The sequence below is a fragment of the Manis pentadactyla genome, chromosome 1 (genome assembly GCF_030020395.1).
Source record: "Manis pentadactyla isolate mManPen7 chromosome 1, mManPen7.hap1, whole genome shotgun sequence".
NCBI lineage: Eukaryota > Metazoa > Chordata > Mammalia > Pholidota > Manidae > Manis > Manis pentadactyla.
In genome coordinates, this window is record NC_080019.1 from 208,209,032 (window position 1) to 208,221,181 (window position 12,150).

The 12,150-nt window shown below is 41.4% G+C and overlaps 1 protein-coding gene across 2 annotated transcripts in view; it reads right to left on the reverse strand.

Annotated features, from left to right (window-relative positions):
- The window catches only part of GRM7 (glutamate metabotropic receptor 7), a 906,501-nt gene that overhangs the window by 189,584 nt on the left and 704,767 nt on the right, over positions 1 to 12,150 (reverse strand). The gene's annotated exons all lie outside the window — the stretch shown is intronic.

The window sequence follows — 12,150 nt, forward strand, 5'->3', positions numbered from 1 at the left end:
CCCAGGAGAGGTATTAGTATGGAATTCGAATGCAGCACCAACAGATGTCCCTAGATCTGGCAGTACTCTGCCTTGCACGGCTCATAGCAGCTTTGGACAGAGGCTGCAGCCCTAGATCTGGCCCCACCCCTTCAGCTGAGTGCTAGAACACAGGCTGAGAAGCTACCTGCCTCTGAAATGGGACTGGGTTCCTTCCTGCTCTCATAGGTTCTTTGAGATGATAGAATAAGTGAAAAAAAAAGAAAGGATCTCTGTGGGCCACGCACTGTGCTAACATCTTCACCTTAGACCTACATCAATCCCCGGAGGTAGATAATAAAATAATCATAATGGTATCAACAAGAAAAATGAGGATTCTAGTCTCTACTCACTGTATAACTGTATGGACTAGGTGTATGCTTTGTCATATGGGCTTTCTACATTTTTACGTTTAATTATTCTGATGAATCAATGAAGTAAATGTCAAGAAATGTAAAGACTCTGATTTTACCCTACTTTCAAGCTAGCAAGTTAGCCTGACTTAGTCTTATGGATGCTTGCAGAAGATACGCAACCCATAGGTCAGAGACAAAGGTTCACTGACTATTCAGAGCAATAGCAGCAGCCCCATTTCCCACAGGGTGACACGAAGAGGCCAGAAGGATGTTGTGGGTGACACTGCAAGTGAAGAGCCTTGAGTTTAGGAAACCTCAGTATATCACAGGGCCTGCTTGCAAACCTCTCTGAGCTTTGCAACAGACAGGCATTGCTTTTATTATCCTAGATAGAAAACAGATCAGCCCTCTACTCCACAAGGAGAAATTTATCTCTATCTTCCACACTGTTTACTGTATTAACCATCTTTGAAAAAAAAAAAAGAAGTCTGAAACAAAAGCTGAACTCATTTGTTCACAAAACATGCAGAAAATTGAGCAACCTATGGAGATTTACTCCCCATTTCACACATGCAGTAACAGGTCCAGAATCATTAAGAAATTATCCAGCTAACTGACCATAACTAGGAAGTATGTGTGTGTTGGGGGGTGACCAAGGATTCTAACCCTGGTCTTACTAAGTCTAAAAGCCACACTCCTGGCCACAGCAACACTGTGTCCCCATTTTCTTAAGAGATCAGGGCTTACAGGAGTTAAGGAGTAAGTCACTTAAGGCAGAAGCAGTTATAAGTCTCTACTCACTGTATAACTGTGTGGACTAGGTGTATGCATTGTCATACGGACTTTCTACATTTTTACACTTAATTATTCTGATGAATAATTAAGTGTAACACATGAGGAAAACACATGAGGGAGCTGAGACTTGATTCCACACCATGCAGCTCCGGACCTGCCGGCCTCACCACACAGCACGGCTGTGGACCAGAACCCAGGCCACGGGGGTCTGCCAGAGGCCCAGGGTGTTCCATGCAGAGCAAAGCAAGGGGAGTGAGCAGGAAGCTCGGTCTGCTCAGGTGGTGAGGAGGTGACCTTGTGGTCCAAACAGAGAGAAAGAGAAGGCAAGAGGCCAGCAGACCTTAGCCTGGAGGCTGGTGTTTACCTTATGGTCCTCAGGCCCTGGGCAGCCACCTGAGTCAAATGCAGCTGTGGGCAGTGTGCGTGATGGACAAACATCGGGGAGACAGACCTGCTTCTCCTTTCGGATTAGCCTGTATCACGTCACATTATGAAAGCTTAGCTACTGGAAGGCTTAGCCTGACAGGATGGCCACACAAAGTAGATTTCCTCCGTCCTGGGAGGCGTGTGACGTGATGTTTGCAGGCTTTGAAGTGAAATAAGCAACCCCCACATAGGAAAATGAGCAGAAGACATGAAAAGACAGCTCATAAAAAAAAAGAGGAAAAGACAGAAATGGGAATGACTCTTAAACACATGAAAAGAGCTACGTGTCACTCAGAATAAGTGAAATGCAGATTAAAATCCCATAGAGACACCACTGCTCAGCTTTCAGAAAGGCAAAAGCCAAAACTTCGACTATTCATTCCATTTGCTGGGCTCTGGGGAGGCAGGTACTCCTTCTGTTGCTAACATTATAGAAAGTTATAGAAAGTGACTCACTGTGGCACTGTGTAACAGCAGAAGCTTGCATACAACCTAGGGGTACAAAAACTAAGTGATCGACTAAATAAATCACAGCCCATTCAATATAACTGAATACTCTTCAGCTAATATAAAAAATGAAGGTGCTCACTATGCACCCCTATGAGAAATCTGTTATTCATGAAAAAAAAAAAGCAAGTGAGTATATTATATGGCATTTTGCGTAATAAGGGGGATGGTGATGGTGGTCAAAAAATTATGCTGGATATGCAAAAAAGGATGTATAAGAAGTGCAGTCGTGATACAGCACGGGGTGTTAGAAACATGGCAGTTATGTTCACTTCATAATTTTCTATACCTTCTGGATGTTTGGAGCATTTGAACACTTTAAAAAATTAAATTTAAAAAAATGCCAGTTCTCTAAAGAAAAAATTCAGATGGCCAACAGACACATGAAAAGATGCTCCACATCGCTTGTCATTGGAGAAATGAAAATTAAAACCACAATGAGATATCACCTCACACCAGTAAGGATCACCATCATCAAAAAGACAAACAACAACAAATGTTGGCGAGGCTGTGGAGAAAGGGGAACCCTCCTACACTGCTGATGGGAATGTAAATTAGTTCAACCATTGTGGAAAGCAGTATGGAGGTTCCTCAAAAATGCTCAAAATAGAAATACCATTTAACCCAGGAATTCCACTTCTAGGAATTTATCCTAAGAATGCAGTACTCCAGTTTGAAAAAGACAGATGCACCCCCATGTTTACTGCTGCACTATTTACAGTAGCCAAGATATGGAAGCAACCTAAATGTCCATCAGTAGATGAATGGATAAAGAAGATGTGGTACATATACACAATGGAATATTACTCAGCTATAAGGAAAAAACAGATCCTACCATTCGCAACAACATGGATGGAGCTAGAGGGTATTATGCTCAGTGAAATAAGCCAGGAGGAGAAAGACAAGTACTAAATGATTTCTCTCATCTGTGGAGTATAAGAACAAAGGAAAACTGAAGGAACAAAACAGCAGCAGACTCACAGAACCCAAGAATGGACTAACAGTTACCAAAGGGAAAGGGACTGGGGAGGATGGGTGGGAAGGGAGGGATAAGGGTGGGAAAAAAGAAAGGGGGCATTACGATTAGCATGTAGAGTGTGTGTGGGGGCACGGGGAGGGTTGTGCAACACAGAGCAGACAAGTAGTGATTTTACAGCATCTTACTACGGTGATGGACAGTGACTGTGAAGGGGTATGTGTAGGGGACTTGGTGAAGGTGGGAGCCTAGTAAACATAATGTTCTTCATGTAATTGTAGATTAAGATACCAAAAAAAATGCCAACTCTAAACATTTATGATCACGGGTTATCTCTTTCACGGTATCGAGTCTCAGGACTGGGAAAGTCGGTCGCGGCTTTCACGAGGCAGTCGCATAATCTTTTGGCGTCCTTGTCGCTTGTGAAAACAGAATTGATTTCACAATTAGAAAGCAGAGCATGGATTCCACAGCTACTTGCTGGGTTTCTTTTCTCAGAATCTTGCCTTGTTTGAATAAGATACTGAGAGAAGTTTTTTTCCCCATGTGCTTTCTATGCAACTTTTGGGAAAATCTTCCTCCAAGTTCTAACACATCATCGTCTTCCTAATAGGAATTAGATGCTTCAGCTGCCACAGCCCTTCCTTCTCTCCCCATGCACTTGCCCTACTCCAGACATGTGCTGGTACATGTTTACAGCCAGGTTTCTGAAGGAAGAAATATAGCTTTCATTTATAGCATTTGATGATTTCCACACTATGACGTCTCACACGGCTGAAATCCAGTTGCCAATGCGATGCCACAAGGCAGCAGAGCACATGGTCATATTGCACTTCCACTCCAGTGTCCACAGATGTCAACAACCTCAAGCACAGAGATCACAGTAAAATGCACTAGAATAATTAGGAGGTATGAGTTTTGAGTATTTATTACTTCTGCTTGCAATTTATTTATTTCTAAGTTTATGTCACATCATTTTAATAATGATTGTTTAAAAACTACCTCTCAGATTTCCTGAAAATCTGAGTCTATTCTGGTGAGCTGATAGGAGATGGTGAGGGCTGGGTCCTGCATGCTGTGGCCGTCCCAAAGTTATCCTCAAGGAGGCGCACACCCTCTATGCTCTGCCTACAAAGCAAACTGTGGAAAGACTGGGTAGAACATCCCATGCAGGCTGACTGGATAGTAACAATCGCCAGAATGTATTGAGCCTACAAAGTTCCAACACTATGGAAAGTGTGTTCAGTCATGATTTCATTTAATCATCACGTGAACTTTACAAAGCTTCAAATACTGGCTCTCATCACAAAATGAGGAGGCTGGGTCTTAGAAAGGGGATGCATGGAGAACTGCCGCCAAAACACACTCATGCCTGTCTGGTCCTGGACTGTCAAGAGATGATTTAAACTGAATTGGACAAATGAGAAGTAATTCCATGCGGTCAAAGTTGGGAGAGGAACAAAGAGTCCTTTAGATTAAGTAGTAGATGGCCTAGCTTCCCACGCTCCCAGAAAACATGTTGCCTTAGGTTTTTCAGTTCACTATGGCCTGGATTTCCCACTGCAGGTTTTCTGAGTCATACTCTGGGGTGCTGGCCATGCCACCTGGAATCTTTTAGGATCCAAACTTAATGCACCTTTAACTCTGCTTTTCTTCCTTGCCTTTGCGGCCCCCACCCCGCCCTCTTCCCCCGGCCATCGTCACCCCGCTGCCTGCCAGTGGGTTTCCTTTTAGGCATCTACACTGTAACCTTTCTCTTCTCCAAATGAGCTCACCAGTTAGCCAGATGTCTCAACTGACTGCAAGTCAACTGCAATTCCAAGAGCCAAAGGAATGTCACTTCTTATGATGTGTATGTGGCTAGGCAGAAGTTTATATCTATTTTTTTATTTGATACTATTAATTTGTTTGCTTATTTTTCCCTTTGGGCACAAGAAGGGAGTGGATGGAGTTGGAGAATTTTTTCCTAAGCCAATGTTTGTCAAATTTTGTCATATGGGAACCATCTGGTGTGGGGGAGGGGTCTTAAAAATGGATACTGGAATTTCTGATTTAATTGTTGGGGGATGCTGCCTGGGCATTAGGGTTTTTGAAATGTCCTTGGTGATTCTTTTTTTTTTGATTGAGGTATACAATCTTATGCTCAGGTTTCACATGAACAATGCTGTGGTTACTACATTCCCCCTATTATCAAGTCCCCACCACAACCCCCATTACAGTCACTGTCCATCAGCATAGTAAGATTCTATAGAATCACTACTTGTATTCTCTGTGCTACTGCCTTCCCCGTGCCCCCACTATATTATGTGCACTAATCATAATACCCCTTAATCCCCTTACTCCTCCTTCTCCCCCACCCTCCCCAATGCCTTTCCCTTTGGTAACTGCTAGTTCATTCTCAGGTTTTGTGAGTCTGCTGCTGTTTTTTTCCTTCAATTTTTGCTTTGTTGTTATACACCACAGATGAGGGAAATCTTTTGGTACTTGTCTTTCTCCACTTGGCTTATTTCACTGAGCATAATACCCTCTAGCTCCATCCATGTTGTTGCAAATGGTAAGATTTGTATCCTTCTTATGGCTGAATAATATTGCACTGTGTATATGTACCACATCTTCTTTATCCTTTCATCTACTGATAGACTTAGATTGTTTCCATGTCTTGGCTATTGTAAATAATGATGCAATAAGCATAGGGGTACATATGTCTTTTTAAATTTATGATCCTGTTTTCTTAGGGTCAATTCCTAGGAGTGGAATCCCTGGGTCAAATGGTATTTCTATTTTTAGTGTTTTGAGGAACCTCCATACTGCTTTCCACAATGGTTGAATTAATTTACATTCCCACCAGCAGTGTAGGAGGGTTCTCCTTTCTCCACATCCTCGCCAACATTTGTTGTTGTTTGTCTTTTGGATGGTGGCCATTCTAATTGGTGTGAGGTGATATCTCATTGTGGTTTTAATTTGCATTTCCCTGATGATTAACGATGTGGAGCATCTTTTAATCTGTGCCTGTTGGCCATCTGAATTTCTTCTTTGGAGAAGTGTCTGTTTAGATCCTCTGCCCATTTTTCAATCAGGTCATTTGTTTTTTGGGTGTTGAGGCATGTGAGTTCTTTATATATGTTAGACGTCAACCCTTATTGGATACGTCATTTATGAATATATTCTCCCATACTGTAGGTTGCCTTTTTGTTCTACTGATGGTGTCCTTTGCTGTAGAGAAGATTTTTAGTATGATGTAGTCCCATTTGTTCATTTTTGCTTTTGTTGTCCTTGCCCAAGGAGTTATGCTCATGAAAAAGTTGCTCATGTTTATATTCAAGTGAATTTTGCCTATGTTTTCTTCTGAAAATTTTATGGTTTCATGACTAACATTCACATCTTTGATCATTTTGAGTTTACTTTTGTGTATGGAGTTAGACAGTAATCCAGTTTCATTTTCTTACATGTAGCTGTCCAGTTTTGCAAATGCCAGTTGTTGAAGAGGCTGTCATTTCCCCATTGTATATCCATGGGTCCTTTATCGTATATTAATTGACCATATATACTTGGGTTTATATCTGGGATCTCTATTCTATTACATTGATCTATGGCTCTGTTCTTGTGTCAGTACCAAATTATTTTGATTACTGTGGCTTTGTAGTAGAGCTTGAGGTTGGGGAGCATGATCCATCCACTTTATTCTTCCTTCTAAGGATTGTTTTGGCTATTTGGGGTCTTTTGTGGTTCCATATGAATTTTAGAACTATTTGTTCTACTTCATTGAAGAATGCTGTTGGTATTTTGATAGGGATTGCATTGAATGTGTAGATTGTGTTAGGCAGGAAGGCCATTTTGCCAATATTAATTCTTCCTATCCAAAAGCATAGGATGTATTTCCATTTATTAGTGCCCTCTTTAAATTGAATTTCTCTCAAGGATGTCTTGTAGTTTTCAGGGTATAGGTCTTTTACTTCCTTCATTAGGTTTATTCCTAGGTATTTCATTCTTTTTGATGCAGTTGTGAATGGGATTGTTTTCCTGATTTCTCTTTCTGGTAGTTGATCATTAGTATATAGGAATGCAACAGATTTCTGTGTATTAATTTTGTACCTGCAACTTCGCTGAATTCAGATATTAGTTCTCATCATTTTGGAGTGGATTCTTTAGGGCTTTTTTGTACAATATCATGTCATCTGCAAACAGTGACAGTTTAACTTGTTCCTTAGTGATGTGGGTGTCTTTTATTTATTTGTGTTGTCTGATTGCTGTGGCTATGACCTCCACTACTATGTTGAATAAAAGTGGGGAGAGTGGGCATCCCTGTCTTGTTCCCAGTCTTAGAGGAAAAGCTTTCAGTTTCTCACTGTTAAGTATGATGTTGCCTGTGGGTTTGCCATATATGGCCTTTAGTATGTTGAGTTACTTTCCCTCTATACCCATTTTGTTGAGAGTTTTTATCATGAATGGGTGCTGAATTTTGTCAGATGCTTTTTCAGCATCTATCTTGATGATCACGCGGTTTTTGTCCTTCTTTTTGTTGATGTGGGAGATGATATTGATGAATTTTCTAATATTATAACGTCCTTGTATCCCTGGAATAAATCTCACTTGATCATGATGGATGATTTTTTTATGCATTTTTGAATTCAGTTTGCTATTATTTAGTTGAGGATTTTTGCATCTATGATCATCAGGGATACTGGTCTGTAATTTCTTTTTTTGTGTTGTCTTTGCCTGGTTTTGGTATTAGAGTGATGCTGGCCTCATAGAAAAAGTTTGGAAGTATTCCCTCCTCTTCTACTTTTTGGAAAACTTTAAGGAGGATGGGTATCAGACCTTCTCTAAATGTCTGATAAAATTCAGCAGTGAAGCCATCCAACCCAGGGATTTTGTTCTTAAGTAGTTTTTTTAAATTACAAATTCACTTTCATTGCTGGTTTTTGGTCTGTTCGAATTTTCTGTTTCTTCCTGGGTCTGTCTTGGAAAGTTTTGTTTTTCTAGAAAGTTGTCCATTTCTTCTAGGTTATCCAATTTCTTAGCATATAATTTTTCATAGTATTCTCTAATAATTCTTTGTATTTCTGTGCTGTCTGTAGTGATTTTTCCTTTCTCATTTCTGATTCTCTTTATATGTATAGACTCTTTTTTCCTTGATAAGTCTGGCTAGGGGTTTATCTATTTTGCTTATTTTCTCAAAGAACCAGCTCTTGGTTTCATTAAATCTTTCTGTTATTTTATTCTTCTCAATTTTATTTACTTATTCTCTTATCTTTATTATGTCCCTCCTTCTGATGACTTTTGGCCTCATTTGTTCTTCTTTTTCCAGTTTCATTAATTGTGAATTTAGACTGTTCTTTTGGGATTATTCTTCTTTCTTTAAATAGGCCTGAATTGCTATTTACTTTGCTCTTAGAACTGCCTTCGCTGCATCCCGCGGAATTTGGGGTGCTGTGTTGTTTTCATTTGTCTCCATATATTGCTTGACCTCTGTTTTAATTTGGTCCTTGATCCATTGATTATTTAGGAGCATGTTGTTAAGCCTACATGTGTTTGCGAGTTTTTTTGTTTTCTTTGTACAATTTATTTCTAGTTTCATACCTTTGTGATCTGAGAAGTCAGTTGGTACCATTTCAATCTTTTTGAATTTGCTGAGGCTCTTTCTGTGGACTCGTATGTGGTCTATTCTGTAAAATGTTCCATGTGCACTTGAGAACAATGTGCACCCTGCTGCTTTTGGGTGGAGTGTTCTGTAGATGTCTGTTGGGTCCATCTGTTCTAATGTGTTCTTCAGTGACTCTGTCTCCTTACTTATTTTCTGTCTGGTTGATATGTCCTTTGGAGTGAGTGGTGTGTTAAAGTCTCCTAAAATGAATGCATTGCATTCTATTTCCCCCTTTAATTCTGTTAGTATTTGTTTCACATATGTAGGTGCTCCTGTGTTGAGTGCATAGATATTTATAATGGTTATATCCTCTTGTTGGATTGACCCCGTTATCATTGTGTAATGTCCTTCTTTGTCTCTTGTTACTTTCTTGATTTTGAAGTCTATTTTATCTGATACAAGTAGTGCAATACCTGCTTTTTCCTCCCTATTGTTTGCAGGAAATATATTTTTCCATCCCTTCACTTTAAGTCTGTGTACATCTTTGGGTTTGAAGTGAGTCTCTTGTAGGCAGCATATAGATGGGTCTTGCTTTTTTTTTATCCATTCTGTTACTCTATATCTTTTGACTGGTGCATTCATTCCCTTTACATTTAGGGTGATTTTCAATAGATATATATGTATTGCCTGTGCAGGCTTTGGATTTCTGGTTACCAAAGGTTCAAGGGCAGCTTCTTTACTATCTAATATCTCAATTTTATTTATTTATTTTCTGATCTTTTACTTATTACACTATTACAAACATAATCTGAAGATTCCTTTTTTTTCCTCCCTTTTTTTTCTTCCTCCTCCACTCTTTATGTGTTAGGTGTTATATTCTGTGCTCTTTGTGTATCCCTTTACTTCCTTTGTGGGTAGCTGATTTAATTTTGCATTTGGTTACTAATTAATTGGTCTATTTCCTTAACTGCTGTTTTATTTTCTCTGGTGACAGCTATTTAGCCTTAGAAGCTCTTCCATCTAGAGCAGTCCCTTTAAAACACCCTGTAGAGATGGTTTGTGGGAGGTAAATTCCCTCAACTTTTGCTTATCTTGGAATTGTTTAATCCCTCCTTCAAATTTAAATGATAGTCTTGCTGGGTAGAGTATTCTTGGTTCTAGGCCCTTCTGTTTCACTGTGTTGAATATATCATGCCACTGCTTTCTGGCCTGTAAGGTTTCTGCTGAGAAGTCTGATGATAGCCTGATGGGTTTTCCTTTGTAGGTGACTCTTCTCTCTGGCTGCTTTTAATACTCTGTCCTTTTCCTTGATCTTTTCATTATTATATGTCTTGGTATTGTCTTCCTTGGGTCCACTGTGTTGGGAGATCTGTGCACTTCCATGGCCTGAAAGACCATCTCCTTTCCCAGATTGGGGAAGTTTCCAGCAAATATACTTCCAGTAAAAATACTTTCTATCCTTTTTTTTCTTTCTTCTTCTTGTACCCCTATATTGCGAATATTGTTCCTTTGGGATAGGTCACACAGTTCTCTTAATATTCTTTCATTCCTAGAGATCCTTCTTTCTCTCTGCCTCAGCTTCTTTGTATTCCTGTTCTCTGACTTCTATTTCATTAACAGTCTCCTCCACCTCATCTAATCTGCTTTTAAATCCCTCCATTGTTTATTTCATTTCTGGTATCTCCCTACTGAATTTATCCCTTACCTCTTGAATATTTTTCTGTAGCTCCATTAGCATGCTTATGAATTTTATTTTGAGTTCTTTTTCAGGAATATTGGTGATTTCATTCTCACTGAGCACTCTTTCTGGTGTTTGAGGGATTTTGGATTGAACAAGGTTCTTCTGCCTTTTCATAATCCTATTAGATAGTGAGAAATATTAGGTTTGTGATGGCAGCGCCATCTAGTGCCCAGAAGCTCAGCTCTTTGGAGCTGCCCCGTACTTGGAGCAATGACAGTGGTCACAGGTGAGTGGTGCAGGTGCATACTCTAAAGAGCGAGCTCTTTCCTGCTTCCCGGCCGCAGTGCCTGCCTCTGCTGTCAGGGCCAGTGAGTTGCATAAGGGGGCAGCCTCTGTGTTAATCCCCTAAGCTGCCGTAGGCAGGGCTGCCTTCCAGTTGGCCTGGAGCAATGGCGGGGCTTATAGTTGAGTGGCACCAGTTACTGCTAGGAAGACAAAGCCCTTTCCTGCTTCTCGGCTGCAGTGCCTGCCTCCACTGTCAGGGCCAGTGAGCCACACACAGGAAGCAGCCTCTGCATTAAGGCCCTAAGCTGCCATAGGTTGGGCCACCCTCCAGCAGGCCTGGAGCAATGGTGGGGTCACAGGTGAGCGGTGCTGGTGCTTGCTGGGAGAACAGAGCTCTTTCCTACTTCCCAGCTGCAGAGTCAGCCTCTGCATTAAGCTGCTGTAGTTGCTGTAGGGGGTGCTGCCCTTAGGTTGGCCTGGCACGATGGCTGGGGCAGTGGGTTTGTGCGCAGATTCTGGTGGGGAGGATGAAGCAGCAGGCTGCTTATCGCAGTGGGGAACCTAGGGGCTGTGTTGCCAGCCAGGTGGATGGAGAACCTGAAGCTCCTGAAAGTTCCCAACCTGCTGGGCTGAGTGTGCCGGGATGATTTTGTCCACCTGTTAATTCTTCTGAATCCTTGTCCCTTTAGGAGCCCTCTCACTGTTGGGAAGTCTTTCAAAGTGCCCACCTTTCTTTTGTCCCCAAGCAGCCGGTTGTGGAAACCTGTTTGCCACACGTGGCTGGAGTCTCAGTCTCTGACTTTGGTTTACATAGTTAATCTCCAGAGCACCATGCAATGTGTGTTTGTGCTCCTGGAGTAGATTTGTAGGGCTGGGTATTTAGCAGTCCTGGGCTTCTACTCCCTCCCAGCTCTGATTCTCTTCCTCCTGCTGGTGAGCTGGGGTAGGGGGAGTGCTTGCTTCCTGCTGGGTTGCAGTTTCATTACTTTACCCTTTTCTGTGAGATGTTCTCTTTTTGCAGATGTAGACTGACTGGTGCAATCTTATTTCTGGTCACTCTTTTAGAAATCATTGTATTTGCTGTATTTTTATATTACATGTGCTTTTGGGAGGAGATTTCTGCTTCACTTCTCATTCTGCCATCTTTTTTCCACTCACCCTCAGTGATTCTTATGTACAGTAAAGTTTGGCAATTGCTAGCTATTAAAAATTCACCCTATGGGTGACTGTAGGGAAAACAGCAGTTCCATAACCAGTATCCTCACGTGGTCCTAACCTACTCACTGTGTATGTGCAATGATGTAATACTTAGCTGACTGCACAGGCACATACTTGTATACCCACTGGTAATAAGCCATTATTGCCTGTGTTGCTATAGAAAGAGCTCCTCCCGGTGCTAAGGGCAGAGGAGAGCAGAGCCTGGAGTGGGAGCAGCCCCTGAGGCAGAGGCTGGAGCTGAGGCAGAAACAAAGGCAGACGGGATTCTAGTGCTTGACCTGCCACCCTGAGAATAAAGCTTGGT